At 42.7% G+C, this 25,923-nt stretch overlaps 1 long non-coding RNA gene across 1 annotated transcript in view; it reads left to right on the top strand.

Annotated features, from left to right (window-relative positions):
* Window positions 1-25,923, top strand: part of LOC104874235 — a 64,380-nt gene that overhangs the window by 11,937 nt on the left and 26,520 nt on the right. The window lies entirely within an intron of this gene.

The raw sequence follows: 25,923 nt of genomic DNA, 5'->3' as shown, positions 1-25,923 counted from the left end.
TCAGATTTTAAAAAGGTTAACTGATTTGCGAGTGAGTAAGGGTGATGTGGGAGATCTATTAGGAGTCAGAGGGGAGGACAGTCTGGTTCACCATGATACTGTGCAGTTGGATGGGAGCTGGGTATATTTTGAAGGTGGGACTGATACAAGGATGATATGGGAGATGAAATAGGACTTAAATGATATAAGTGAACTATTATAATTCCCAACCTGTGGGATGTCTGATATGCTGAGTTTGTGTTCTCTAACATCGAAGTGTGAATTTTAGGAACAACAGAAGTAAGAGTAGGAAATATTTATTGAGAGGAGAACTCCTGAGAGGCAGCAGGGGTCCCGAATGGGTGGCCTGGGACCTCACTTTACAGGGAAGTTTTATAGAGCAAAAACCACACAGATACAACGCGGGTTAAAGCTATGATTAACCAGTAAGGTTACAAGTATGGTCGCCTAGGTAATAGTGATCCAATGGGGAACAAGTCACGTAACAAGTGTGCACGGAAAGAACAAAGACTTCTCCTAGGAAGTGATGGGTCAGCGGGTCCTGGTCACCCACTGGGGTGACTGATGTCTATCTAGACTTCATTAGGGCAGGTGTTATCACTCATCGTGTCCTTTGGGAAAGTAGCATGCAGACCTCATCATTTTGTCTTTATCTTGAGGTCTGGCCATCAACAGATGTGTCTCTGGCCATGGTTGTAATGTGTTTCACCTTTGTCCTCACCCTCTCGAGGGCCCAGCCCTGTCGGACTCCCTGTAATATTTTTACCTAACTTACCTGTCTGTAATACAACCGATAGGATTTTCTGGCTGCTGGGATAGAAAGAGGGGAGTTAAGAGGGTTTGCAGGTTTTGCCTGGGGCTAGCAGAGTAACGGGATCTCCATCACCAGAGATAGGGCAGGCTGTGAGGCAGCAGCTTTGGCCTGGGAAGTCCGAGGTGGTTCTTAGACCTCCAGGGGGAAAGGCCAAGTAGGCAGCCAGATGCCAAGTAAGCACCCAGGCGACTATTGACTGCATGAGATGGACCGAAAACTTACACGTTCATGATCCAACCCCAAACCTCTCTGTGTACTGTCCCCAGCCTCCACCTCCATCCCAGGGGTTCCAGCTTGGAGGCCATGCAACAAGCACACTACCCAGGTTTCAGCCCCGGATACCTGGCTGGCTCTGGCAGCCCCTGAAGTCCCACGTTTGTTCTCTCTCCCTGAAAGCTGAGTCCAATAACCAGCTGTCGGCCTTGTCCTTGAGCCTACGCTCATCGCTCCTGCACTGGGCACTGGTAACCACCTCAAAGCCCACCTCGATTTGCAGATTAGTTTCCTGAAGGTACGGAGAATCCAAGCACCTCCAAAATACCAATGCCCTCACAATCCTTCCCCACCTCCACTGAAAAATCCTGCAGAATTCACTTTCTTACCACTTTCTACACCTTCAGCATTGTTGTAGTTCTGGGAATTCCTTTACTTGTCCCAGGCCAGTTTCCTTGCTCAGCATCTCATGCCAGATCCTGGAGGGTGGTGTGGAGGAAGGGGTCCTGTGCCCTCTTAGACCCGCTGTTTCCACCTTTTCCAAGTTCCTGTGAAGCCGTCACTGGGTCCTTGCTCCGGGTGGTTTTAAGGCACAAGCTCTGCTATTCCCTAAAACTGGCTATAGGGGAGGGGAGTGGGAGAGGACCTCATAAAGGAGGAGGAGAAGTATGAGCTTTCCAGAGCCCGGGGTCCTGGCTCTGCCTTCTGTTAGCTTTGCAGAACGTCCATACCTTAATGAACCCCATCTCCTCTCCTGGAAAATGGGGGCCTCACTTGCCTGAGACTATATTTTGGGATAGCAGCTTATGATGAATCCAGACTTCTGGGACTGTGGCCTAGGGTGCCCTCATTTTAAACTAATTCCCTAGCTCCCCTTGCCCCCATGAACCTTGAGACCAGTTGCGACAGAGAGACCTACTTGGGTGCATGGGAAACATAATAGACTTGGCAGGTTTTTCTTTATGTCACATTTAGAAAATTCATGTTTGTGTATGTATGCTTATATTAGTGCCGGACTACTTATAAGCAAAGAACTGTCTATACTTTGGGGGTGCGCATCCAAAATTTTTGGGTAATAAAGATGTCTTGTCCAAGAGGGTGATGACCCTGCCACAGAGGGACAGGGTGGCCTTGAAGGTAGCACTGCGATGTGGTTGTCTCCTTCAATTCATCTGAGCGGTCAGTAGATCTGCTGGTGGTGCCTTTGATCATTTCCACTTCCAAGAAAGCCCAGGGGTCTGGGAGGTCTCGGCAGTGCCCGTGAATTCAGAGCACACAGCCCGAACCCCTTGGGGGCTGGAGCCTGCCTCCATCCCCAGCCTTACCCCCCACCCCCAGCCCATGCAATCTCCTGAGCCTTTTCTCTCTGGGTAACGCATCACTCTGGTTTGTAATCCTCAGACTTAAATAATAATGGCCTTATAATTAGATTCTCAAGAGTTGCCCTGTTCCTGCTCTCTTTTAATTTGAAGAGCTTCTTGAGAAAACAGAGATTTCAGGAGATTGGCATTTAGTGACCTGGATGGAGCCCTGACCGTCAGACTCATGGTGAAATGGAAGAGAACTGGAAGACCACGCTTTCTGGGGATAAAGAGGGCAAACGCCAGGGGACGAGGTGAAAAACACTCCTGTGAGAAGCAGAGTTTCATATTCAAAACCAGACTTTCCTTCTCTCTCCTGACGATGGTGAGTCCTGTGGATGTTCTAATAAAACAGCAAGCAAAACCATAGTGTCTGGAATGGCACTGCTATTTCTCTAGTTTTGCCATTGAGATGTAAGGGATCAAGAACTGTATCTCACCAGAAAAACGCCAAAAGACTGAGGACAGCAGGACACCTTAGTGCCCTGCTGGTTCTCCTAAGAGCGATGAGCCCCAAGACCCCCATGCTGGCTTTCCCTGGGACAGACCTGGACTTCCCTACACCTCACAGAGTCCTCTTCCGAGACGGAGTTTACCAAGTTTGCAGGCTCACATCCTAGGAAAGCGGCTCTCCCTCTTTCACTTCTGCTCAGGGCCGAGTTACCCCAGGGAAACAACCACAGTTCTATTCTGTCACTGATTATCTCTGTGGACATCCTTGTATTATGTGGGGACCTGGCAAAAGCAAGCAGAACAGGGCAAAACAGGGAAACTAATTCATGTGGTTTTGGCTTGACATCTGCCCTCATTTGGAAAGGAGGTGGGCTGGAGTTTAACCTTTCCTTTGCCTATGTTAAAAAAAATGAATTAAATATAAACAAAGGAATGCATGGTGGAAACAAGACTGCAGAGAATATTTCAGACATTGGAAAGAATGAAAGGTTTTAAGCTTTCCAGCCGGGTGTTCATTCATCCGAGATGATCACACCTGGTGACAGGAGTGCCTTTGCCTGTCTTGGCCTCTAGCTATTTGTGTGACCGGAGGCAAACTTTGCCACCTCTCTTTGCCTTGGTTTCCTCCAGTGTCAAGTGGGCCTGGGAAGGTTATATCACCATCACTCGGAAAGTTGGGAAAATTAGGTCTTTCTGATTTTCATAACAAACACGGTAGGAATTATTTCTCCTGTTTTAGAGATGAGAAAACTGAAGACCAGAGATCCCTTGTTCCAGGCCACGTGCCTAATCAGTGCAGACTGGACACCAGAACTCTAGGTTCTGGAGTTTGGGAAAACAAAACAAGAACAAGAACAAAACCTCTAAGCCAGAGCAGTTTTTTTTGTGCCTAGGTACCATGGAACCAATAAGGCCTTTATGACTTTAGCAGTTCTCCCTTTGTACTACACTTGGAAGCAAAAAGAAATAAAAGTTTAGGTTGGCTCCAAACAGTCAGATAGATGGTGGACATTGCTGGCCCCTTTAAGTTTGCTTCGTGGGGCCGAGGGAGGGCCCGTGTCCTCCTGCTGTGTGGGCTGTTGGATGGGCGTGGTAAGGGTGACCTTGCAGAGTGGCTCTCTGTGGTTGTCAGTGCTTCTGGTCCTAGCTCTCCAGAGCTGCACCCTCACCCTGGGCGTCAGGCCAGCCTGGGGCACTGGTCAGACTGGCACAGCCCCTGCCTCTGCTGCAGCTGATCTTGACTCCCTGACTCATACTCGTCTTGCAAGAGCTGTGTAGCTGTGGAGATGATGGCTGTAAGAAACCGGGTCCTAATTCCCACTGTGCCCTTATTTCCCAAGGATCCATGTTGATTTCCAAGGAGCTGGTTACTCATTGACTCCCAGGCAGGCCTAGACAGCAGGGATCAGCTTCTAAAGTGTCTGCACCAGGCCAGACATGGTGTGAACTCATCTGAACCTCAGAAAGAGTCCCTGGATGCAGCCCCATTATCCCATGCTACAAGGGATGATGCGGGGGAAGGGGGTCACTGCAGCGAGTGGTGGAAAGAGAACTCAGCTATGTTCCTCTCGCTTCAAGGTCCATCGAGTGGAAATAGCTTTGCCAAGCTTACTAGGAGTTGGTTATGAGATCTTCATATAGCTAAGGTTTTATTTCTAATTGGAATTGCATCATGCTCCTGTGTGGCGTATGTACAGGCTACGTAACTGTGACTACACAGAACAAGGGTTTTGAAGCCCTTTCTCAGCAGTTAATGCAGACAGTCCTGCAAGAGGCCTAGCGGAGTTTGGAATTAACAGAGGCATTAGAATGGGGTTGGACCACATCGTTACGAACACACAGGAAGCTCTGGGTTTGACCTGACATTGTCAGGGGGAGGTTGTACTACCCAAAGCCTAACCCAGATGCCACCATCTGCCTGGAACCTCAGCCCTAGAAGCCACACAGGTTTGATTATGCTGGGGGTCTCCACAAAGCAACCAGTGAGGGCTCAGATGTGTTTTGACAACCCTGTTAGGAGGCCATTCTTACAGGGAAATCGTGACTCTTCATTCCATATAAACAATGAACAAATGGGAAATATTTCATGTAACTCATTAATGGGGAAACGGGTGATGGCGCTCAAAGGAGAGGACAAAACCGAAGAATTTGCACAGACAAAGGAATGTACGAATGGGAGTAAAACTAGCCTCCCCCACAGCACAGGAATGAAGCCAGTGGAAGTTCTTCTACAGGCTGGGGCTCAATTTGAATTTCGTGGTGCCATTAGTTATCCAAGTAACGGAGTCGCGGGATTCAGAAACCAGGAAGGCTGTGTATATACCATGCACCATTTCCCAGTGATACACATAAATTCCCCTGTAATCCCTACTGTTAAGAAATGATAAAGGAGACAGACAGGTGGCATGGTGTCTAGCACTCTAGGAGGCTGAGGCAGCAGGACTGCACCTCTGAGCCCACTTTGGGCGACTTAACAATTTAACGAGACCGTATCTCAGAGTAAAAAATAAAAACTGGCTGGATATGTAGCTGAGTGTCAAAGTCTTGGGTTTCACTGCTGGTAAGGCACACGCACGCACACACACACACACACACACACTCACACACGGGAGTGTTTAGCTGTAGGAGTCTAACGTTCACAGATCAGGTTCCTTCTGGAGGAATGGGCAGCTCTTTTTGCGACTGTGTCTCTTGGGTGGAGACTTTGTGATCTCTGACAACTGGATTTCCAAGCTGGCTCCTTCCTTCTCAGCCCCAGGTGCCATGTAGATGACAATACCCTTTCACCTTTACTTCCTCTAAACCAGGGGTGGCACAATTGTTCGAAGTGAGAACGCTCTAACCTTGTCCAGCACGATGTGTGTTATTGCTGGTGTTTTGGTTTGTGGCAGTTTTCCCTCATGCTTTTGCTTTCTCCTACCTTTCACGCCCTCCTTCTCTTTCTTTTCCTGCCCGTTTAGCTGAGATACTGAGGAGGAGTGTTTTTAAAAGGGTATAGGTAGGGTCTATGTTTCTGTCACCAGATGGGGTCCAAGGAGGTGCTCTGAAGAGGGACAGGGACCTCAGTTTACCCCTAATCACAAGAGAAGTTTCTGGATTCATCAGGAAAAGCGTTTCTGGACTGACAGGGAGAGGCAGACAGATTTATTAGGCAGAGTTGAAGAAAGTGCACACTCAGAGAAAGCAGAATGTGGGTGCTTAGGGTTGAGGTGTTTATGTGTTTTGGGGTCTCCTCAAGATGGAAAATCTAGTGGTGAACCTATGGCACACGGGCCACAAAAGTATCCTTGAAAGCTCTGAAAGGTTCCCCATCCCTGACCTGGGATGCATATTTCTAGAGTTGTTGTGTTTCTGATAGTGGACTAGGTTAGGATGCAAACCAGTTCTACGTATTTGGAGTTTAGAGATCTGGAATCTATGTCATAGTGCTGTTTCTTTGAGGGTGGAAGTGTGTGGGATTTGTGAATCTATAATCTATATCAGAGGAAAAGCCCAGGCTTCATTTATAGGTGAAACGTGTGGGCTCAATTTACAAGCTTACTGCATCTTCTGAGATTCTTAGGGATGGTGGAGTGTGTTTCCCAGAAGGGAGAAAATGGCGTTGTAACCTTGGGTAAGTCTGACGGTGTCCTGAAGCTAGTTTTCTTAAAAGTGCAAATGTATTTCCATCTCTCCTCCATACATATCTCTATGTCTTCCTTTCCTGTTCTTGTGGAAGTTGTTATGTATTCCTTTCTGCTATGAATCATAAAGCATCCTCCCTTCCAATATTTGCTTTCCCCCCTGTACTAAGTGTTGAATTCAGAGGTGTTCAACCACTGAGCTACACCCAGCCCTTTTAATTTTTTAAACTTTGAGACAGAGCTTCACCAAGTCTCCCAGGTGAGAATCAGACTTGTGATCCTTCTTCCTCAGCTCTCCTTAGTGCTCGGGTTACAGATTGTGGGTGCCACGATGCCCAGCTTTTCTTTTTGGTACCGGAGATGGAACTCTGGACTTTACGCTTGTGAGGTAGGTGGCGGAACCACTGAGCTAAATCCTCAGCCCTCAGGTTTTCTTGTTTTTGAGTAATTCTCAGCGCCTCTTGTAGAACAGCTACCCCGGAATTTAAATTTAAACAAGTCGTGCAGTTGCTCAGGCCCCGGAGGTAACAGCTGCAGTGAACAGGCTGGTGGAGAGGGACAGGCCTGCAGGGTTCTCCCAGCACAGACAGGACAGGATGCAGGGACTCGCAGACTGCAGAGACTGTCTAAGGACCTGGAGTCTGGGGGCCTGGGAAGAGGGGAGCCTGCGGGACGATGAGAGGATTTCTCGGAGTGATGCTGGCCTCGATGGTCGGGAAGGGTGGAGAGATGGGACAGGCAGCTAAGAGTCCTGCTAGTTTTACAGAAGTTACCATGAAGGCGCCCACCCCGAGTCCCCATAGGCTTACTTCTTCTTTTTTTTTTTTTTAATGATAGGTCTTGGTTTTTTATAATGCTTGATAGAAATACTTTCTCTCTTAAAAAATCTTCAGTGCCACTAATTTTCATAATGTAATCATTTCAATTGCTTCAAAGCTGAGAATATTAAAATTTCCCCAAAGAGACGATAAACACTTTTTCCAATTTTCTGCAAGTTCTTCCATAATTAGATTTTATTTTATTTAAAAAATTTTAAAAGTTTTTAATTTTTTTTTTGGTACTCAGGATTGAACTCGGGATCTTGCGCTTATGAGGCAGGCAGCGGAACCACTGAGCTAACTCCCTAGCCCTATAATGAGATTTTAGATGTAAGTCTTTAATCAACCAAATCTTGTTATGGTGTTTTATTTTTGATAACTTTTTATATTATAAAATCAATAAAGGTTTATTATTGAAAAACAGGAAAAAAAAAACCCTGCAAGTAGATCTATCAGTTTACATCCAGAGGGAACCACTACTGATATTTTGATACAGATACCTACCTCTAAGTCATTTTTCCTGTGCACCTATTTATTTTGGAAACACAGCTGTAATATAGTATATATGTTTGTCAGTACCCTGTGTACAAAGCAACTGTGTGCTAACAACTTATTAATGAGAAGTTTCAGTGACATTAAATACTATTTCAGAAACATTATTTGAAATAACTACAATGTATTGCACGTTATAGCTGTATCTTAAATGACTTATCTGCCTTCTGTTATAATTAACTTTAATGTGTCTAAGACATCACTCTTAGAAACAATATTGCTATAAACATGCACATACAATTCCAATTACTTCTTCTGTATACATTATTAATGTAGAACTGCTGAAAGAAAGTTTTTATATCTATATACCTGTCTGCCTAGCATCTATATCTAGCTTGCCTTTCCATATATATTGTTAAGTAAATTGAAATCATTTTAAGTTCCTGCCCACAGTGAATGGGCACGCCCTTTCCCTTGTGTCATCTTCACCTTTGTTAACAGTAATTACTAAACACTTTCCAATTTCAGGCCAAACCCTGGTGGCACACACCTATAATCCCAGCACTCATGAGGCTGAGGCAGGAGGATTAATGCATTTGAGGCCAGCCTCGGCAATATGGTGAGACCTTGTCTCAAAACAAACGAAAACAAAACCCAAACCAAAACCCAAAAGAGCCCTTACATTTTTATAATTTCATGTTAAACTGACAAGCTCAAGTGGCATACCCATTTTTAAATTTATAAGTTTTACTAGTGGGTCAAAATAGAATTTCCTCCGTCCTTGTTTTTACCGCACTATGTAGTTGAGACTGACCTGGAACTCACTCTGTAGCCTAATCTGGTGTCGAACTCACAGTGATCCTCCTGCCTCAGCCTCCTGAGTGCTGGGATTACAGGTGTGCACCACCACGCCTGGCCCCATTTTTCCTTTTGCAGGAGCAACTCCATGTTTCTTGAGTTTGAGGTCTGCTGTTTTTATTCTTGTTCGTATATGTTTGCAACCTATGCATGTGGCTATAAACTGTTACCATTACTTTGTTTTAAAGCTGTTCTACTCTACACTTCTTACCACAACTTGTGTTTCCGCTCAGCGTTACATTTTTGAGATTTATCTCTGTTAATAGAACTGTCACAAATGGTCCCTCTAAATGAATTTCTCGGTTTGTTTGTTGGGTTGATGGCGACTGGCGTTGTTTATTCATGTTTTATTTTGCTGTTACTCTTTGGTTTTGTTTTACAGTGGATATTCATTATCCAAAAATGAGAGCTTCCAGCACTCATTCCCGGAAATACTATTTGTGGACTCCTTTAGGGTTCTGGATATTGACAATTTATTCTCCAAAATGGTTATTTCAATAGACATATTTCAGCACAATGTGAGCATTCCTCCCATTTTTCCACTTAATTGTCGCCACTTGATGATATCAGGTTATTTCATTTTTTGCCAGTTTGATAGATACAAAATAATATCTCATTGTTTTAATTTTCAACTTTCTGATTAGTGGTGAAAACTGTTGGACATCTTTTTGTGTGTGCCATTGGTCATTATGATTTCCTCAGTTGTAAATTACTTGTTTAGATCTTTCATATTCCTATTAGCTCACTGGTGTTTTTTTATTACTGCTTTTTAATATTCTTGGTGGCTATTTGCATTACAAATATTTTCTCCCAGTTTGCATTTTTGTCTCTTCACATTGCCTGGGGCATCTTTTGTCTAAATTTTCCGGAGTCCAATTTACAGCTTTCTCCTTCAGGGGTATCCTCAATGTCTTCATTTCTTGATTTTTCTTTTAAATCTTTCACAAACACACAAAAGTAATTGTTTAATAAGAGGTGTTCTGTGAATGACTATCACCTTTTGCGTAGCTAGGTTTTAGTTTTCTAAGTTACCACATGCTATCATTTTAATTCATAGGTGCATGCTGTAAGCTCAGGAAAAATGACTTTTCTGCCTGTGCTATCAATTGAAGTTGCTAAACAGATGCTAAAACAAGCAATTTCCGCCCTTCACACCCTCAGGAGACACCGCTAGTCGACTGCATTGCTTCTTCATTCACATATCCGTATATTCATATTCAACAGTTATTTTTGGTACCAGGGATCGAACTCAGGACCTTGTGCTTGCGAGGCAGGTGCTGGAACCACTGAATTCAATCCCTGGCCCTTCAACAGTTATTTTTGGAAACTCTGATAGATGCCTGGGCCTGGTTTCAAACCACTGGGCACACTGCCACCCTAAGACTGTAGATGTTCCTGTGTCTGTGTGTGGCATTTTTCACAAGTTTGTGGAGAATGGTGATTCCGATGGTTTTCCGTAACATGGAAAAATCTGTCTTTAAATATGTACAAATACTGCTCAGTAAAGTTGGCTAGCTCATCATAGATCCTTAAATGGATGAGGTATTTCTTTAATAATGTTCTCAGTTTCCACTTCATTCGTCATTATTTCTGTTTTCTGTATCTGGTCTTACCAACTTTATACTTTGCGTTGTTCATTTTGCTAAAATATTTCAGAATGATTATCAAAAATTGTGCACTGCCATCATTTATATTTTAAAATCCTTTATATCCAGTGGTAAGTCATGAGTCCTTCTAAGATTTTGTGGATTTATTTTTTTATTTATTACATTTCTAAAGGTTTTTGCCTATCTTGTAATCTTTTCAAAGAATGAACTTTTAAATTTATAATGTCCACAGATTTTCTTCTTTTTAAGTTTTCATTTCTCTCCTTTTTATTAGTTTCTATTTTCATCTTCAATCTCTCCCAAAGGTTTACAGTCAGATGTATAGTTCACTTTTTAATTTTTATAAAGTAAAAGCTCATAGATCTCTATCCTTGTACCTCTGTGCCCCAACTTGTCCACTCCTCCCTTGCTTTTGGTGGGCAAAGATTGTAATTTATGTAAGTCCATAAATTGTTATCATGTTTTTAATTTCATATCTTACCTTTTTGCGAGGAGACTTATTTTGCTGTTAAAATTTGTTACCCATTCAATTTTTGTTGTTGTAAATTTTTATTTTTAAATATTGTTAAACTTACAGAAATGTTAAAAGACAAATATAAAGAACTCTTGGGCTGGGGATCTAGTTTAGTGGCACCACCCCTGCCTCACAAACGCAAGGACCTGAGTTCAATCCCCCGTAACCTTCCCCGCTCCCCCCCAAAACACTCGTACGTTTCTTCACCTAGATTCACCATTTGTCTACGTATTTTTTCTAAATCCTTTATCATTCACTCTGTCTCTACGTCTGTATGAATTTTTTTCCGAACCATTTGAGAGTATAAATGTAGTACTTCACTATTTCCCGAGGCAGATGTTTTCTCAGAAAGATCGAGAAATTTTACCACCGAAACCAGGAAATTTCACACTGATACAAGGTGATGATCCAGTCCGTAGCCCACGTTCCCATTATCCGTTACCCCAGGACCGAGTCATACATCTGTGACTTTGTCCCGGTCCCTGTCCCTCTACCCATTACCCAGCTGTCTAGCATCTATCATCTGTCTGTCTCTATCATCTGGACAGAATTAGAAGACGACAGGGCAGCAACTTAAGGCATCATCGGCACTGTACCCAGCCCATCAATATTTAATCTCTTCTGTATTTTGTTCTGAAAAATCCCACCTTTATATTCCTATTCACCATTACTTCATCAGGCACTTTCCCTTTGTTTACAGTAGAAAAATGACATTAACAACACAACCCAAATCATCATTGATCTCGGGGCACACAGCAAGCACTCAGATGTCTGTGTTCTAGATTTTGCTTTCAGTCACCAAAAATTCTTGACCATTTTAAGTTAAAATATGAGTACATTAAAAATGGGATCATACCCCGCGATGTACGGTTTCCACTTTTCAAGCCTTCATTTCGTTTATGTGCTTCACATAAACGTTTATGTGCCAACTTTGCAGGTGGAGATGGATTTCTAGATGCAGAATCCAAGGTTCAGAGAGGTTCACTAAATCGCCCAGGTCACACAGCAGTGAGGGATGGAGGAGGAATCTAAACCCTTGTCTGCTCTGAGGCTCTGCATTCGGTCACACTTTTGCCCAACGTTCCTTTCATTGTTTTTACTTACAGTGTCAACATTTATTTTGTTTCCTTGATTGAATTTGGGCCCTCAAGAGTTAGGACTCATGTATCAAGGCTCTGTGTACTGGAAAATGTTTATAACCTGTGCCAGTGTTGAGTTCCATAGACGTCTATATGCTTCTGATTTCCCGTGTATGTCATAATCTCTGTAACCTCTAGAGTTTTTCAAATTTTGTCACATTTTCCTTTTGTCATCTACATTTTCAGCTGTTGAAATTTGTCTTTAATTTTTAAGACTGTCCAAATTCTCAACCTTAAAATGAATGAAAGCCTCCCGTTGCAATTGCTTCCTTTTCGTTTCTTTTCCTTCTCTTGTATTTGTAACCTTGGTCATCTATGCCTTCGCTGGTCATTTTATGTTGTCATCATTATCAGCAGTTTCTTTATCCCCCTCACTTTGGCTTCAAAAATCTCTTCTTTATGACATTGACTTCATTAACTGTTTTATTTTTGTTACATGCATTTCCTCAATATGCATCTTTAAATGTACTGTTTCTGTATCTTTTTGTTGCCTACACTTTTAAAAAATTATTATTTTTGTTATTATTTGCCAGACTGGGAACTGAACTAGGGACTCTTGTGCTGAGCTACATCACCAGCCCTCTAAAAAATTTTTCATTTTGAGACAGGCTCTCACTAAGTTGAATTTGTGACCCTCTTGCCTCAGCCTTCCAGTGTGATGGGATTACAGGAATGGGCTACCAGGCCTGGCTGGGTCTCATGTTTTTGTCCAATATGAGAATTTGTCTTGTGGAAGGTGAAATGACCTAAATGCCTGGTGTTCTTGACAGCTTGTGTGTCGTGACCTGAGGTGGCTCTTAGCCACCAGCTGTGCATGATCTGCAAGGCACTCAGTTACCCTGGGAAGGAGTCACCAATATTATCATGCATAAGATCATGTTAATAAGTACACCAGCCTCACACAGTTTTTGTGAAGGGTAAAGGAAATCAAGAACACTCAGGAATGGAAGCAAATTAAAGTAATTATTTGTGAAATATAACTGTCATTACTTGCTATCATAGACGTCACGTCCGGAATATTAAAAGCAGGTTTCTTGGCAACAGCATAGAAAGCAAATAACTAACTGTGCTCGGAATGGGGGTAACCAGCCCTACCTGTAATCACATCTCAAACTTCCCTTTAAGATAGCGGGAGTAACTTACAATAAGGCCTGCAGGAAGCTGTGGTCTCAAGCCTGGGTGGCCTCAGGTTTTCAGGTCAGTGGGTCCCTGCCGCCTTGGCTGCCCACCCTTGGCCTGATCCAGGGGCTTCAGCAGCCGGGGCACAGTGCACAGCTGTACAGCTGTGACGTTTGCCCTCGAGTGGCTGTTGAGGCTGTGTTGTTCCCAACTCTCCACGCACCAAGTGTGCAAAAACAGAAACCCAGTAAAGCAAACCGCATGTGGGCGGCAGATTTTCTGCTTCCTGGATTGTGTAACTTGCTGGTTTGTGGAAGAGGACCAGGTAGGAGGACTTATTCCTCCACTGCTCCTTCCAAGCACAGCTGGAGCCGCTGTGTCTGCACGGGCTGGGGGGATTCCAGCTGTCTGCTTGTCCACTTTTGCCCCCCAGGATCAAAATGGTGCGGAGCACAGCTGAAGGGGTCTGAGGTTTCAGTTTGAGCCTGTTTTTAACTTTTCAAAATGTTCGTGGTATTTTAGAATCTATATAACCTTCAATCACACAATGCTATGTTACCAACCCGAGGAATAACCAGTCTATAATATGTCAATTGGATGAAGTCCAGAGTGGCATGATTTATTTTTAGCTGTAGGTGCATTGCCTCTTGGATGGCTTCTGTTCTATCACACAGAGGGAGAGATGGGTTCAGCTCCTGCCTGGTGCAGTACAACAGTTTCCTTGAACTTTTTGGATAATCATCACCATGTGTCCTCTTGTTAAACAATATTCCTGGGTCACTTTCCAGAGGTTCTGGTCCCATGGGTCCAGGATGGAGCCACATAAGCTTGGGAGGATTGGAATAGACCAAAGGGGTTGTTGGCTTTTTGAAAAAGACAGCCATGAGCTTAAATCTTGGATCTTTTGCTCACTGGTTGTGTGGCTTTTCAAATTATTTAACTTTCCTCAACCTCATCTGAAAAAAAGTGGAGATAAAAAACATCTTTCTCAAAGTATTACTGAGAGAATCAAGACTCAAAAGTCTACTTTTGAGTAGACATCCACGGCGTCTACTCTTCCTTGGTTCATTGACGTCACCTCTACCTGGGTTAATTTGGAGATTACCTGTGGAATTATTCCACACAGGCATAGAGCATCTAACTTATTTTTCTCCTTTACTTGGCATATTTTGTAATGCTCTAACCATCTGCGGGATGCTGGGGCTTCCAGAACCCCTAGTGGTGTCCCTGTGTCACCAGCCCCCACACTTTTGAAAGGACTCCCCAAATATCTGTGTGAGCAACTTCATCTAGTAGCTGTTCTGTAATTACTTCCTAGTACTGTTCTGTAGCTACTTCCTGGGCAGGAGTGCCATGGGCTCTTCCTTCCTTCCTTCCTCTCTCTCTCTCTCTCCCTCTGCAGTTGGGCATGGAACGCAAGGCCTCCCACATGCTAGACAAGTGCTCTGCCACTCAGCCACACCCCAGCCTCCAGTTTTCTTGAAGCCAATCATGTGCATCCATTTTTCTTCAATAGAAAATAATACAATAAAATTATTCTATGGGATTTGATACAGAATATGTTCTAGGTGATTTGCATTATGCAAATTTCCCTTCCTGGGCCCCAGCACCTTTGTACTTTTCTCTCTCCCGTTTTAGTAGTCAGAATTCACTAGATTTCTGATGGATATATTTATCCTTAGCCTTGACTCAAAAGGACTTAAAGCACTTAAAAAAAGATAGAAAGAATGCCAGGCATATTAAAGAGAAGATTTAGGTTGGGAAAATTAGAAAGGGAGATACAGTGAATTCATAAATAAAATTGTACATCAAGTGCTTTACACCTCCCCGTGGTGACCAGGTGCTTGGCTCTGAACCCCTGGTACTGCACACCTCTGCAGATGAAGGATGAAGGTGCCACACCTCAAGCTGTTACCAGGACAATCATCTACTGAGTCTTGAACATGGCTTTAAATCTTTCACTTACTCAAGGTCCTCATCCACTTTAGGGTCATTAGGAATCTGCAGAAGAGCCACGAAGTAACACAGAAAGCTGTGTGCTTTCCAATCCTACAAAATGTGTCAGGCAGTAGGAAGGCCCCTTGCTCAGAGCCAAGCGAGCTAGGCCAAGGTGCGCTAATCTTCCTCCCAGCTGTGATGGCCTTGGGCAGCAGAGTAGCTGCAGCTCTGTTCCTTCCCGCACCGACACCCTCCTCAGTTCTGAGCTAGCCTCTTGGTGAAAGATATTTACGTATTTTTTAAGCACCAGGAGAAAATGAAAAGCCTCTTTCATGTTAACCTCGCAGACCCAAACCTGAAGAGGACGTCCAGCTGTCCAGCCTGGCTGGGCGCAGGTGTGAGTCTCCCGCCCAGGAGACCCGGTGCCTGCGACTGGATCAGAGCTGCGCAGGACTTTCAACAGGAAGGGCCCAGAGGAGGGTGGCAGCTTTGAAGCCACCACTGTTGTCTGCCTCATTCATTTCAAACAGACACGCAGGCCCGTGCACAAACAACGCCCACGCGTCCTCTCGTCTTCCGCTGGGATGTGCGGTGCCTTTTGATTCTCCACGGAGGCTGCCTTGTCGCAGACATTGATTGATGGTTCTTGTGAACGAAGGAGACACCAAGAACAAACGAGCAAGACTCCTGGTGAGGCCAGGGACTTCAGGACGACAGGCTTGAAAGCATGAAAATAAAAGGTAAATGCAAGCTTCCACAAAAGAAAGAAGCCCAAAAGGGCTCTGAGTCGATCCTGGTGGGTAATTTGTAGTTGTTAAGGATTTCTTCGTTGTTTGTGCAAACACATACAAACTCCTCGGAGACATCTGAGCTGGGATCTTAGACATTTAGGCGGAGGGGAAAGAAAAAGTTATTCAAATACATGTCACAAAACCAGGGAGAAATAATGGAGAGGAAGGCCGCAGAGATCCGAGTCTTGTTCTGGGCAGTGGAAGAGCTGGCTATGAGCAGCTCCTTCTGGGAGGGCGCGTGGGAAGTCGTCTGTGGAGTCGCGGGAGCTGTGTTAAAGCCCACTCCAAGCTCATTAGGAACATCGGAGTGTGGTAAGACCTGCTCTGAGTCGTCTCCGAGAGATAAAGCGCCTCTCCCCACAAACCCTCGTCCTGCCTTTTTGCTGAAGTAGAAACAAACAACATGAGAAAAAAAAAAAAAAGCCAACATGACGAATCCAGCTGAGTTATGTACTTTTATAAGAAAACCCTATCCAATGCCCTGTGAATCAGCATTCCTCATAGTCCCTCAGGGAACAAGGCACCAGTGAGGGCTTGGCGAGGGGGCGCGGAGCCAGAGAGTCGGAGCCGGAGCCCATCAGTGGATCTTACACTCAAAAATCATACCCACCAGCTAAGTAGGGTTTTTTGTTTACCTAAATTGGGGTTAATTGCTTAGTTTTATGGAAAAAGGGTTAACCAAATCAGACACTCTTCCTCGACCACCCAATAGCCATTGTCACCTTCAACTTTTGCTCACAGAGCTCCAGTTTTTGTCTATAATTATAAAGATTTTCATTGACACTTCAGTGTATATATTTATGGGTAAGAGTGTGATAATTTGATGCACAGGTGATGATCAAATTGGGGCAGTTAGCATTTTCATCTTCTTAAACATTTTACAGTTCTTTGTGTTGGGGGACTTGGAACTCCTGTCTTCTAGTTCCTTATAAAACATGTAATAAATTTTATGAACGGTAATCACCCTACTGAGGCTGTGGAACAAGAATCCTGCTGTGTAACTGCTTTTGTATCCATGATCTAACCTCCCTCTATCCTTCGTCCTTCTACCTTTCCTACTCTGTCATGAGTACCATTGCACTCTCTACGCCATGGAACCAGCTCTTTAAGTGTCCCCATGTGAGTAAGGAATTTGGTATTTGTTTTTCTGGGCTTGGTTTATCTCATCTAACATAATGTCCTCCAGTTCTGTCCATGTTGCCACAAAAGACAGGATTTCATTCTTTCGTGGTGGCTGTGCTAATTTACATTCCCTACCATAGTGTATAAGTTTCCCTTTCTCCACATCCTGGTTAGCATTTGTTATTTCTTTTTGGTCTTTTTTATTATAGCCATTGTTACCGGGGTGAGATGAACTCACTGTGAGGTTTTTGTTTGTTTGTTTTGCTTTGTTTTTTGCAGTTCCAGGGATGGGAATAAAGAGCTCACACAGGGCTAGGCAAACTCTTTACCTTCGAGCTCTGCTGATGTTGATTTGTATTTTTCTCATGGATAATAATGTTAAACACTTTTTTATCAGTGGTGCTGCTGCCTGCCTCCCAAGAGCAAAGTTCCAGGTTTCATCCCCTGTATGAAAACCAAAACAAATAGATGAGTAAATAAGCACATAAATAAATTAAAACAATAAAAAACCCACTTTTTAATATACTAGTTAGCCATTTGTATATCTTCTTTTCAGAAATGTCTATTCAAGATAATTATCTTTTAAAATTGTATTATATAGCTTTTTACTGTTAAGTTTTTTGAGTTCCTTATATACTGTAGATATTAATCCCTTGTTGGATGAATAGTTTATAGTAATGTTTTCTTCCTGTTCTGTTGTTTAGATTGTTTTCTTTGCTGTGCAGATGCTTCTTAGTTTGATATAATCCCATTTATCCATTTTCCCTGTGTTTTTGAAGTCTTATTAAAAATCACTGCTTTGATTAAAGTCTTGAATACTTTCCCCTATATTTTCTTCTAGTACTTTTTATAGTTTAAGGTTTTACGTTTAGTTCTTTGGTCAATTCAGTTGATTTTTGTATATGACAAAAGGTAGTGGTCTAGTTTCAGTCTTCTGCATATGAGTATTCAATTTTGCAAGCACTGTCTAGTGAAGAGAATATTCTTTCTGTAGTGTATGCTTTTGGCCCTTTTGGTAAAGAGAAGTTGGTTGCACATTGTTTAAGTTCTCTATTCTTTTCCAGGGATCTGTATGTTAATTTTTATGCCAGTACCTTAATGTTTTGATTACTGTAGCTTTGTTTTGAGATTGGGTATTGTGATGTCTCCAGCTTTGTTCTTTTTTTTTCAGCTTTAATTGAGTTTATTGGTACATTTTAGGGATACAGTACAGTTACATTCATTGTTGGGATCTTGTACAGCTTTGCTCTTTTGATCAAGATTTCTTGAGCTATTTGGGAACTCTTGTGGTTCCATGTGAACCATAGGGTTATTTTTCTATTTTAATGAAGAAAGATATTGGTACTTTAATAGGGATTGCATTGAATCTGTAAATCACTTAGGATAGTATGACATTTCAACTGTATTAATTATTCCCATCCATGAACATGAAATGTCTTTCCAATTTTTGGTGTTTTCTTTATTTTTTTCATCAGTATTTTGTAATTTTAATTGTAGAGAGTATTATTTTTCTTGGTTAAATTTAGTCTAAGATATTTTACTTTCTTGTAGCTATTGTGAATAGGATTGCTTTATTGATTTCTTTTTTGGCAAGTTCATTATTGGTGTATGATTTTTGTATCCTGCAACTTTACTGAATTTGTCTGATGGCTCTAATAGTTTTTTTGTGGAGTATTTTATTTTTCTCTCTCTATATAAATTATGCTTTCTTCAAGAAGGGTTATTTTGATTTCCTCATCTGTTCTTTTTTTCTTTCTTTTTTTGGTACTGGGGATTGAACTCGGATCCTTGCACTTGCAATGCAGGCCACGAACCGCTGAGCTAAATCCCCAGCCCCTGTTCTTTTTTTTTGTACCAAAGATTGAACTCAGGTCCTTGAGCTTGGGAGGCAGGCTGTGGCACCACTGTGCTAAATCCCTGCTCCCTTTTTTTCCCTCATCTGTTCTTTGGCAGTCCTTTATTTCTTTCTGTTGTCGAACTGCTCTGACTAGGACTGCCAGTCTATGTTGAATAGAAGTGGTGAAAGTGGCATTACTGTCATATTCAAGATCTTATCGGAAATGCTTTCAGATTTTCCCCATTTGGAATGATTTTGGCTGTTTGTCATAAACAGTTTTCATTATGTTGAGATATGTTGAGAGTTTTTAATAATGAAGCAGTGTTGAGTATTATTGAATGATTTTTCTGCATCTACTGATGATCACTTGGTTTTATCTTTCACTCTATTGATGTAATTAATATATTATGTCTATTGGTTTTCATATGTTGAGCCTTCCTTTTATATCTGTGATAATCTCCACGTGGTCATGGTGTATAGTCTTCTTGATGTGCTTTTGGATTTGATTTACTATCATTTTGTTGAGAATTGTGCATCTGTGTTCATCAGGGATATTGGTCTGTAGATTCTGTTGCTGTTGTTGTGTCCTTTTCTGGTTTTATTATCAGGGTAATGCCAAAAAATCAAAGTTCTAACTGATAGTCCTCTTACCCCTGTCATGATACAGGACAGGATGAGCCTACACTGAACTCTAGGCTAAATCCCAATTTTTTAAAAATGGCAGAACTTTGGTTTTATGCCCATGTTTATGGCAAAAGTAAGATTCTCTGACTGGATCTAATAAAATCATATGAACATGTTTTTGCTTGTGGAAAAAGAAGTCAGTGAGATTTGAAGTACAAGAAGGATTCAGTGCACCATTATTTGCTTTTTCATTTGTTCAAGATTGCTTGGCAAGGCCTGGAGTGGCCTTTGGAGTTGAGAAGGGCCCTGGCCAACAGCCAGGGAAACAATGGAGACTTGGCCTATCACTGTATGAAGCTGCATTCTGCTAGCAAGTTGAATGAGTTTAGAAGAGGGTTCTTCTCCAGAGCCTCTGGATGAGCACCAGCCCAGCTGACATCTGGGTCCTGGTTTTGTCATTACCTAAGCAGTGAACCTGCCCAAGACTTCCCAGAATTCCAACTTATAGAACTATGGGGAAATAAACTGGTGTTGTTTTAAGCTACTGAGTCTGTGGTTATCTATGCAACAACAGAAAAACAAATGCACAACATACAGATAGGTTACAGAATCTGTGTTTCTGAAATTAATCAGGAATCAAAAAGTTACCTGTGCAGAGGTAACTGGTAATTAGCTATCCAATAACTACTTCAGACTTTTCCCCTTATGCACCCTTACTCCCAGCTTTAATGGCCATCAATATGAGATTCATGCCTTCTCAGACACTTTTGCTGCTGGAGTAGCCATGAGACCGAGGTCAGACCTTGGCCAATGCCCTTTAAGGACAGCATATTAGCTAGAATGGCAGCAACCACTTTCTAGCCATGAGTTGACAAGTCTCAGGGTTGTAGAGTGGAAAGCGAGCGAGCAAGCAAGCAAGCAAGCAAGCAGGGTTTTTGTTCTTTTAAGATAATTTTAAGTTAAGATGCCAACTCTGGAACTACTTTCACACCTCTTGTTACCCAAGATAATTAAATGTTTTCATTGTTTAAGTCTTGGTTAGTTGGATTTTTTGTTGCTTTAATCTGAACATATCCTCACTGGTACATTATCCTTCCTGCCAAGAAGTGTAATAGGTAAAATTCAGAGATGTCTGAGTGTTAAGATTGAGGATTAGGCTTTTGATAAGGCAAGGAAGAGGATATATAGATCTTCAAGGTTATGAATGCAAGTAGCCCTTGAGTGATTACAGGAGAAACTGATATAAACCAGGAGACTTCTATCTCCCAATGCTATCTATTACCCGAGATTCACATGCAATGTAAAAATGTTCAGCCTGGTCATGGACTGATGCTATATTGAGTTCTAGGATATGACCTTGGGCCTTTCATCTAACCTTGGTGAGCATCAGTTTACTTATCTACAAAGTGGGGATAACCACACTTTATGCCACTTAGTTTCATGAACTTAGTTGCTTTGAGAACATTAGTAGCAGCTGTGGTGCAACGAGTGCCTGGCTTGGTTCCTGGCACACAGTAGGTGTAAACATTAATGGGTTCATGCGCTGGTTGTTTGTACTGTGCTTTGACATTGAGGTTGAGCACCATGACCTTGAGATTGAGCGACGTCTGACTATTGCTCCTTGTGGCACCTACTCCAGATGACACTGAGATTTTATTAAGCGCTTCCTTCTTGGCAGTGATGTATATTCGGTCCAGCAGCCTGGATGAAAATCTCAGCTTTTGTTTTCTATGTGTTTTCCGCTAAATATGCTGAGACACGGTGTCTGTTTCGATCAGGGACACTGCCAATTATTCCCTTCTAATCCCTACTGTCTGCATAATGCAGGGTGTGAGGACATCTGTGGGCTTCACCTTACTGCTGCTTGTGAGACGTCTCGGCCACACTCAGCAGGGCTGTGTCCAAGGCAGGATGCCCCCCTGCGAGATCCCTGGCTGCCGGATGAGTCACCTGCCAGGTGACAGGTGGTCCCTTTGAGACAGTCACGCCTGGGCCTTTACAAGCTTCCCTCTGCTAGACAAACCAGGAATGGATTTATTTCTTTAGGACTTCTTTCTTGTGACATCACTCACTTATCCAGTTGCTCACCCCTGGCTCCTATGTCGCAGCACCATGGTGGGGTCTTGTTGATTATTGACCTCTTCTAATTGAACTCCTAAAGCTGTTGCTTGCTGTGGATTTTCTGACCTTGAGCTTTACCTTGGTCTGCTGTGCTCCATGCTACACTGGGTGTGAAACACACAGACTGCAGTGGGAGCTGACACCTTGGTGTGCAAGAAAGATTTGTTTCAGGTTCCTCCCCAAAAAGGATTATTCTGGAGAAAGATCAGCCACTCAGGAGTTAGGAATTATCAGACCATGAGCCTGGAAATGCTGCAGCTCTCCATGATTTGAGCAAGAAACAAATAAATGAAGACAATATTTAAGCACTGAGACATAGAAGGTGACGAGAGGGCAGCCAAGACAAGGAGAGGCAGAGGCTATGTTGATACAGAGGAGGCAGACATAGGCAGGATCAATGGGACTAAACCCAGTCGAGAAGAATGGTGGACATTCAAGACCATTCCCTCCTTCTGTGACCCAGGGTCTCTGTGCCCTGGGACCCTCCATTTAGAGTGCTTCTCCCCATGTGTGGCATGAGGAGAGTCAAGGGAGGCCATGGGAGGAAGTGGGGCAGCTCCTGGTGCAGGATGTGCCTCAGACAATGGCTGCATGGGGACAACTCCTACAAGTGACTCATGAGAACATTCCCATTTCAAGGAAACATCTTAGCAATTCAGTCCTGAAAAGCCTGGCTTCTGAAGAGCTGCACTAAAGACAAAGAGTGGGGATGGCCTTAATTTATAGGCTCATGTCTGTTGGGAAGAGAAAAACAGGGAAAAAGGAAAGCAGTTTTGAGATTAGAAGAGCACCTCATATTTTTCAAGATTTGGAGAGGAAGCCTGAAATGTGCCTGGTGGTATCACCCAGCGTTGGACTGAATTCTGCTGGGAGCCGGTGCTGCCTGCTTCTGGGCCTTCTCGCCACCCCTACGCTGCAGACCCTGCTGCTGGGCTCCTGTCTCCTGTCTCGACTGCCACCTGCCCCTTCTCATCTGTCCTTTGCAGCCCATATTTATATCTTTCTCCATATGGCTGAGTAGTGTTCTTTCTCCCCCTCCCCTCGCAGCACTGGGCATTGAACTTAGGGACTTTTCACTGAGCTACATCCCCCGCTCTAAGTTGCTAAGTTGGCCACTCTTGGCTTGAACTTGTGGTCCTCCTGCTTCAGCCTTCCAGAGTGCTGAGATTACAGGTGTGTGCTGATGACACCTAGTTTGGATTTTTTTTGGGGGGGTGTCTCTTCATACCTTTTGCCTATGTTCTTTATTTTCTTATTTTTGAGTTTCAAGAATGCTTCATATGTTTTTGATACTCCTTTGTCAGACACACAGTTTGTGAATGTTTCTCCCAATTTGGTTTTTGAGACAAGGTCTCCCTATGCAGTTCAGGCTGGCCTCAAACTTGTGGCAATCCTCCTGACTCTGCTTCCTGAGTGCTGGGTTTACAGGTGTGCACCACCATGTCTGGCCCAGTCTGTATCTTGTCTTTTATCTTTTTTAGCAGAGTTTTTAGTGGAATAAATGTTTTCAATTTTGATGAAGTCCATTGTATCAATTTTCTCTTTTATGGGTTGCACCTTAGGTGACAAGCCTAAATCTCGAAATTGTACATTTTCATGTGTTACTTGGTCTGTGTTCAATTTTGAGTTGAACTTCCATAAAGCATGAAAAAGTTGGGTCAAAAAGTATTTTTTTCTTGCTCCCCTTCCCCTTTGGGCCTAGATTATCAAATTGTTTCAGGACCATTTTTTTACAAAGCTATCATTTCTCCATTAAACTGCCTTTCCACCTTAGTAGATGATCAGTGGGGCATATTTTGTGGGCCGATTTTTGGTTTATTTTTTCTGTGCCCTTGACCTGTGTGTCTATCCCTCTCCCATTACCAGACAGTCCTGACAGTGCAGCTGTGACTATATAAGAACTCTTACAATTGGACAAACATATTCTTCACACTGAATCTAAAAAATATTTTAACTACTCTAGTTCGTTTGCCTTTCTATGCCAATTTTAAAATAATCTTTTCTATTTCTACGACATTTTTGCTGAGACTTATATAAAAACTACAGGAACCCTCTATAGCACCTTGGAAAGAATTGAACTCTTTGCTAGGTTGAGTCTTTCAATTCATGAACATGGTATGTTTCACCATTTTTTAAGTCCAACTTTGATTTCTTTCATTGGTGGGTAGGTTTTGGCATTCAAATTCTGGATATATTTTGTGAAACTTACACACCTATAGTATTTTAACATTTAATTTTATCTTGGGATTGGAAATGACATTGCATTTCTAATTTCAGTGTCATTCTTCATTGCCATATATATAAATATAATTGATTTTTGTATGTTTATCCTGTATCCTGCCATCTCGCTGAGCTCATAGTGTTAGAGGAGTTTTTTTTTTTTTTTTTTTTAAATTTTGCTTTTGGAGGCCTTGGAATTTTCTACATAGATAACCATGTGTTCTGCAGACTGCTTTATTTCTTTTTTTTTCCCGACTGCTTTATTTCTTAATTTCCAACCTGTAGCCCTTTTATTTTTCTTGCCTCAGTGCACCCGTAGTGTTTCCAAAACTGTATTCAATGTGACTGGCAAAAACTAACAATCTTGGCTTTTCCCAGTCTTTGGAAGAAACTATTTAACTTTTTAACCATTCAATATGACGTTGAATTTTTTTGTTGGGCAGATGCTTTTCTATGAGGTTAAGCATATTTGCCTTTATTTCTATGTTTCATTCATTTTAAGTTAATGGCTCACTGAAGCATGTTCACTGGGGCTGCTTTAAAATATTTGTCAAATAATTCTAACGTCTCTGCCATCATGGTGTTGGCATCTATTCATTGTCTTGTTTCATTCAGTGTAAGATCTTTCAAGTCCTTGATGTTCTGTGTGATTTTTCATTGAAATCTGAACATTTGCAAATCATAAAACTCTGGATCTAATCCTAACATTGTAAAAGTCTGTTCAAAGGCCTGGTTTAGTTAGCTTTCTCTGATGCCACCTGGCTTCTTGCTTTCAGCCCAGCTTCCCATTTGGTCTCTGTTGACTCCTGAAAGAAGGGCTCCCTGCCACTGCCAGGTGGGGTGGAGCCCAGGCCCTGCTACAGCCTCCACTGTACTGATGTGTTATTGTGAGCGATGGCAAAAGCTCTGACTCTTTCCTAGGCCCTGTGTAGCACAGCCCCACTAAGGAAGGAGAAGCAGAAACCAAGCTCTCCATGGCATCTCCACCGATTGTGTTGGAGGGGCTTGTTACTGACTGCTGCAGGTGACTGTCGCAGCTCCCATGTGGCTCCTCTGACACTGTCCTGGTGGATATTGGGAACTGTGTTAGCTACTTTTCTCACATTACTGAGACAACATACCTAAGGTTAAAGAGGAAAGGGTTCATTTAGCTCACTGTTTGTAGAGGTTTCTGTCCATGATCGTCTGGCTCTAAGGCAGGGTGGTACATGGAAGAGGGCATTGCAGAAGAGAAATGGTTCAGGGCACCCATAAGGTAGCAAAAGCAGCAAGGTAATCTTAACATCGTCTTTCTGCCCCTTTACCCCATCCAACTACTACTGGGATTGGGGTGGGGCCAAACCAGTCTCTCACAGGGATGTAGCTCAGTGGTACAGCACCTGCCCAGCAGGCATGAGGTCTTGAGTTCGATCCCCAGTACAAAATAACAACCACAAAAACAAACCAATCTCTCACTCATAGTGGTTTAGTAATCACCTGCCCTTAATCCCAGCATCACATATTCCAGATTCAGCCACCTCCAAAAAAGACTGCATGAGGCTTTGAGGGAACATCCAGACACAAGCTACAACAGGAATCTTGTTACAACTCTGAGAAAGTGGAAATGTGGGCTCCACACCAAGGAGGCTGGGCCATGGTTTTTCTGTGTATGAAGTAGCTTTTTGAGGGGGAAGGGGGAGTTTCTCATATAAAGAAACCTTGAGAAATTGAAGCTTGTCTCATTTATTTTGCTTAATATGGTCTCAAGGTACATCCATTTACCCATGAATGGCTCAAGTTTATCCTTCTTTACGACGTAGTAGTACTCCACTGTGTATAAATACTACATTTTCTTTATCTATTCATCTGTTGGTGGGCACATTCTAAGATTCAGCTATTATAAATTGTGGTGCTGTAAACATGGGTATGCATTACTGTATCACTGTAATGTGAATATACAGTAAGTAAAGGACAAAATAAAAGATCGATAAGAAGTAGAGAGATCTTTTTCAGATGAGAGGGAGGATAAGAAATGGAGTGAAGAGAGAGGGGTTGGGAAGGGAATAGGAAAAAAAGGATTGAAGAAAAAAGTGGAAATGGAGCTTTTGCAAATGGGGAGGAGACCAAGAGTTAGAAGGATCAGGAATGGATGGGAGGGGAAGGGGACATAAAAAGAATTAAGGTGTGTTATGTACATGCACAAACTTCCCACGATAAATACAATCATTAAGTGCTGCAAATATGTACTAATAAATACAAATTGTTTTTGTTTGTTTTTGT

The sequence above is a fragment of the Fukomys damarensis genome, unplaced genomic scaffold (assembly GCF_012274545.1).
Source record: "Fukomys damarensis isolate Sample0158 unplaced genomic scaffold, DMR_v1.0_HiC HiC_scaffold_25, whole genome shotgun sequence".
NCBI lineage: Eukaryota > Metazoa > Chordata > Mammalia > Rodentia > Bathyergidae > Fukomys > Fukomys damarensis.
This window is presented reverse-complemented; position numbering and strand designations above follow the sequence as displayed.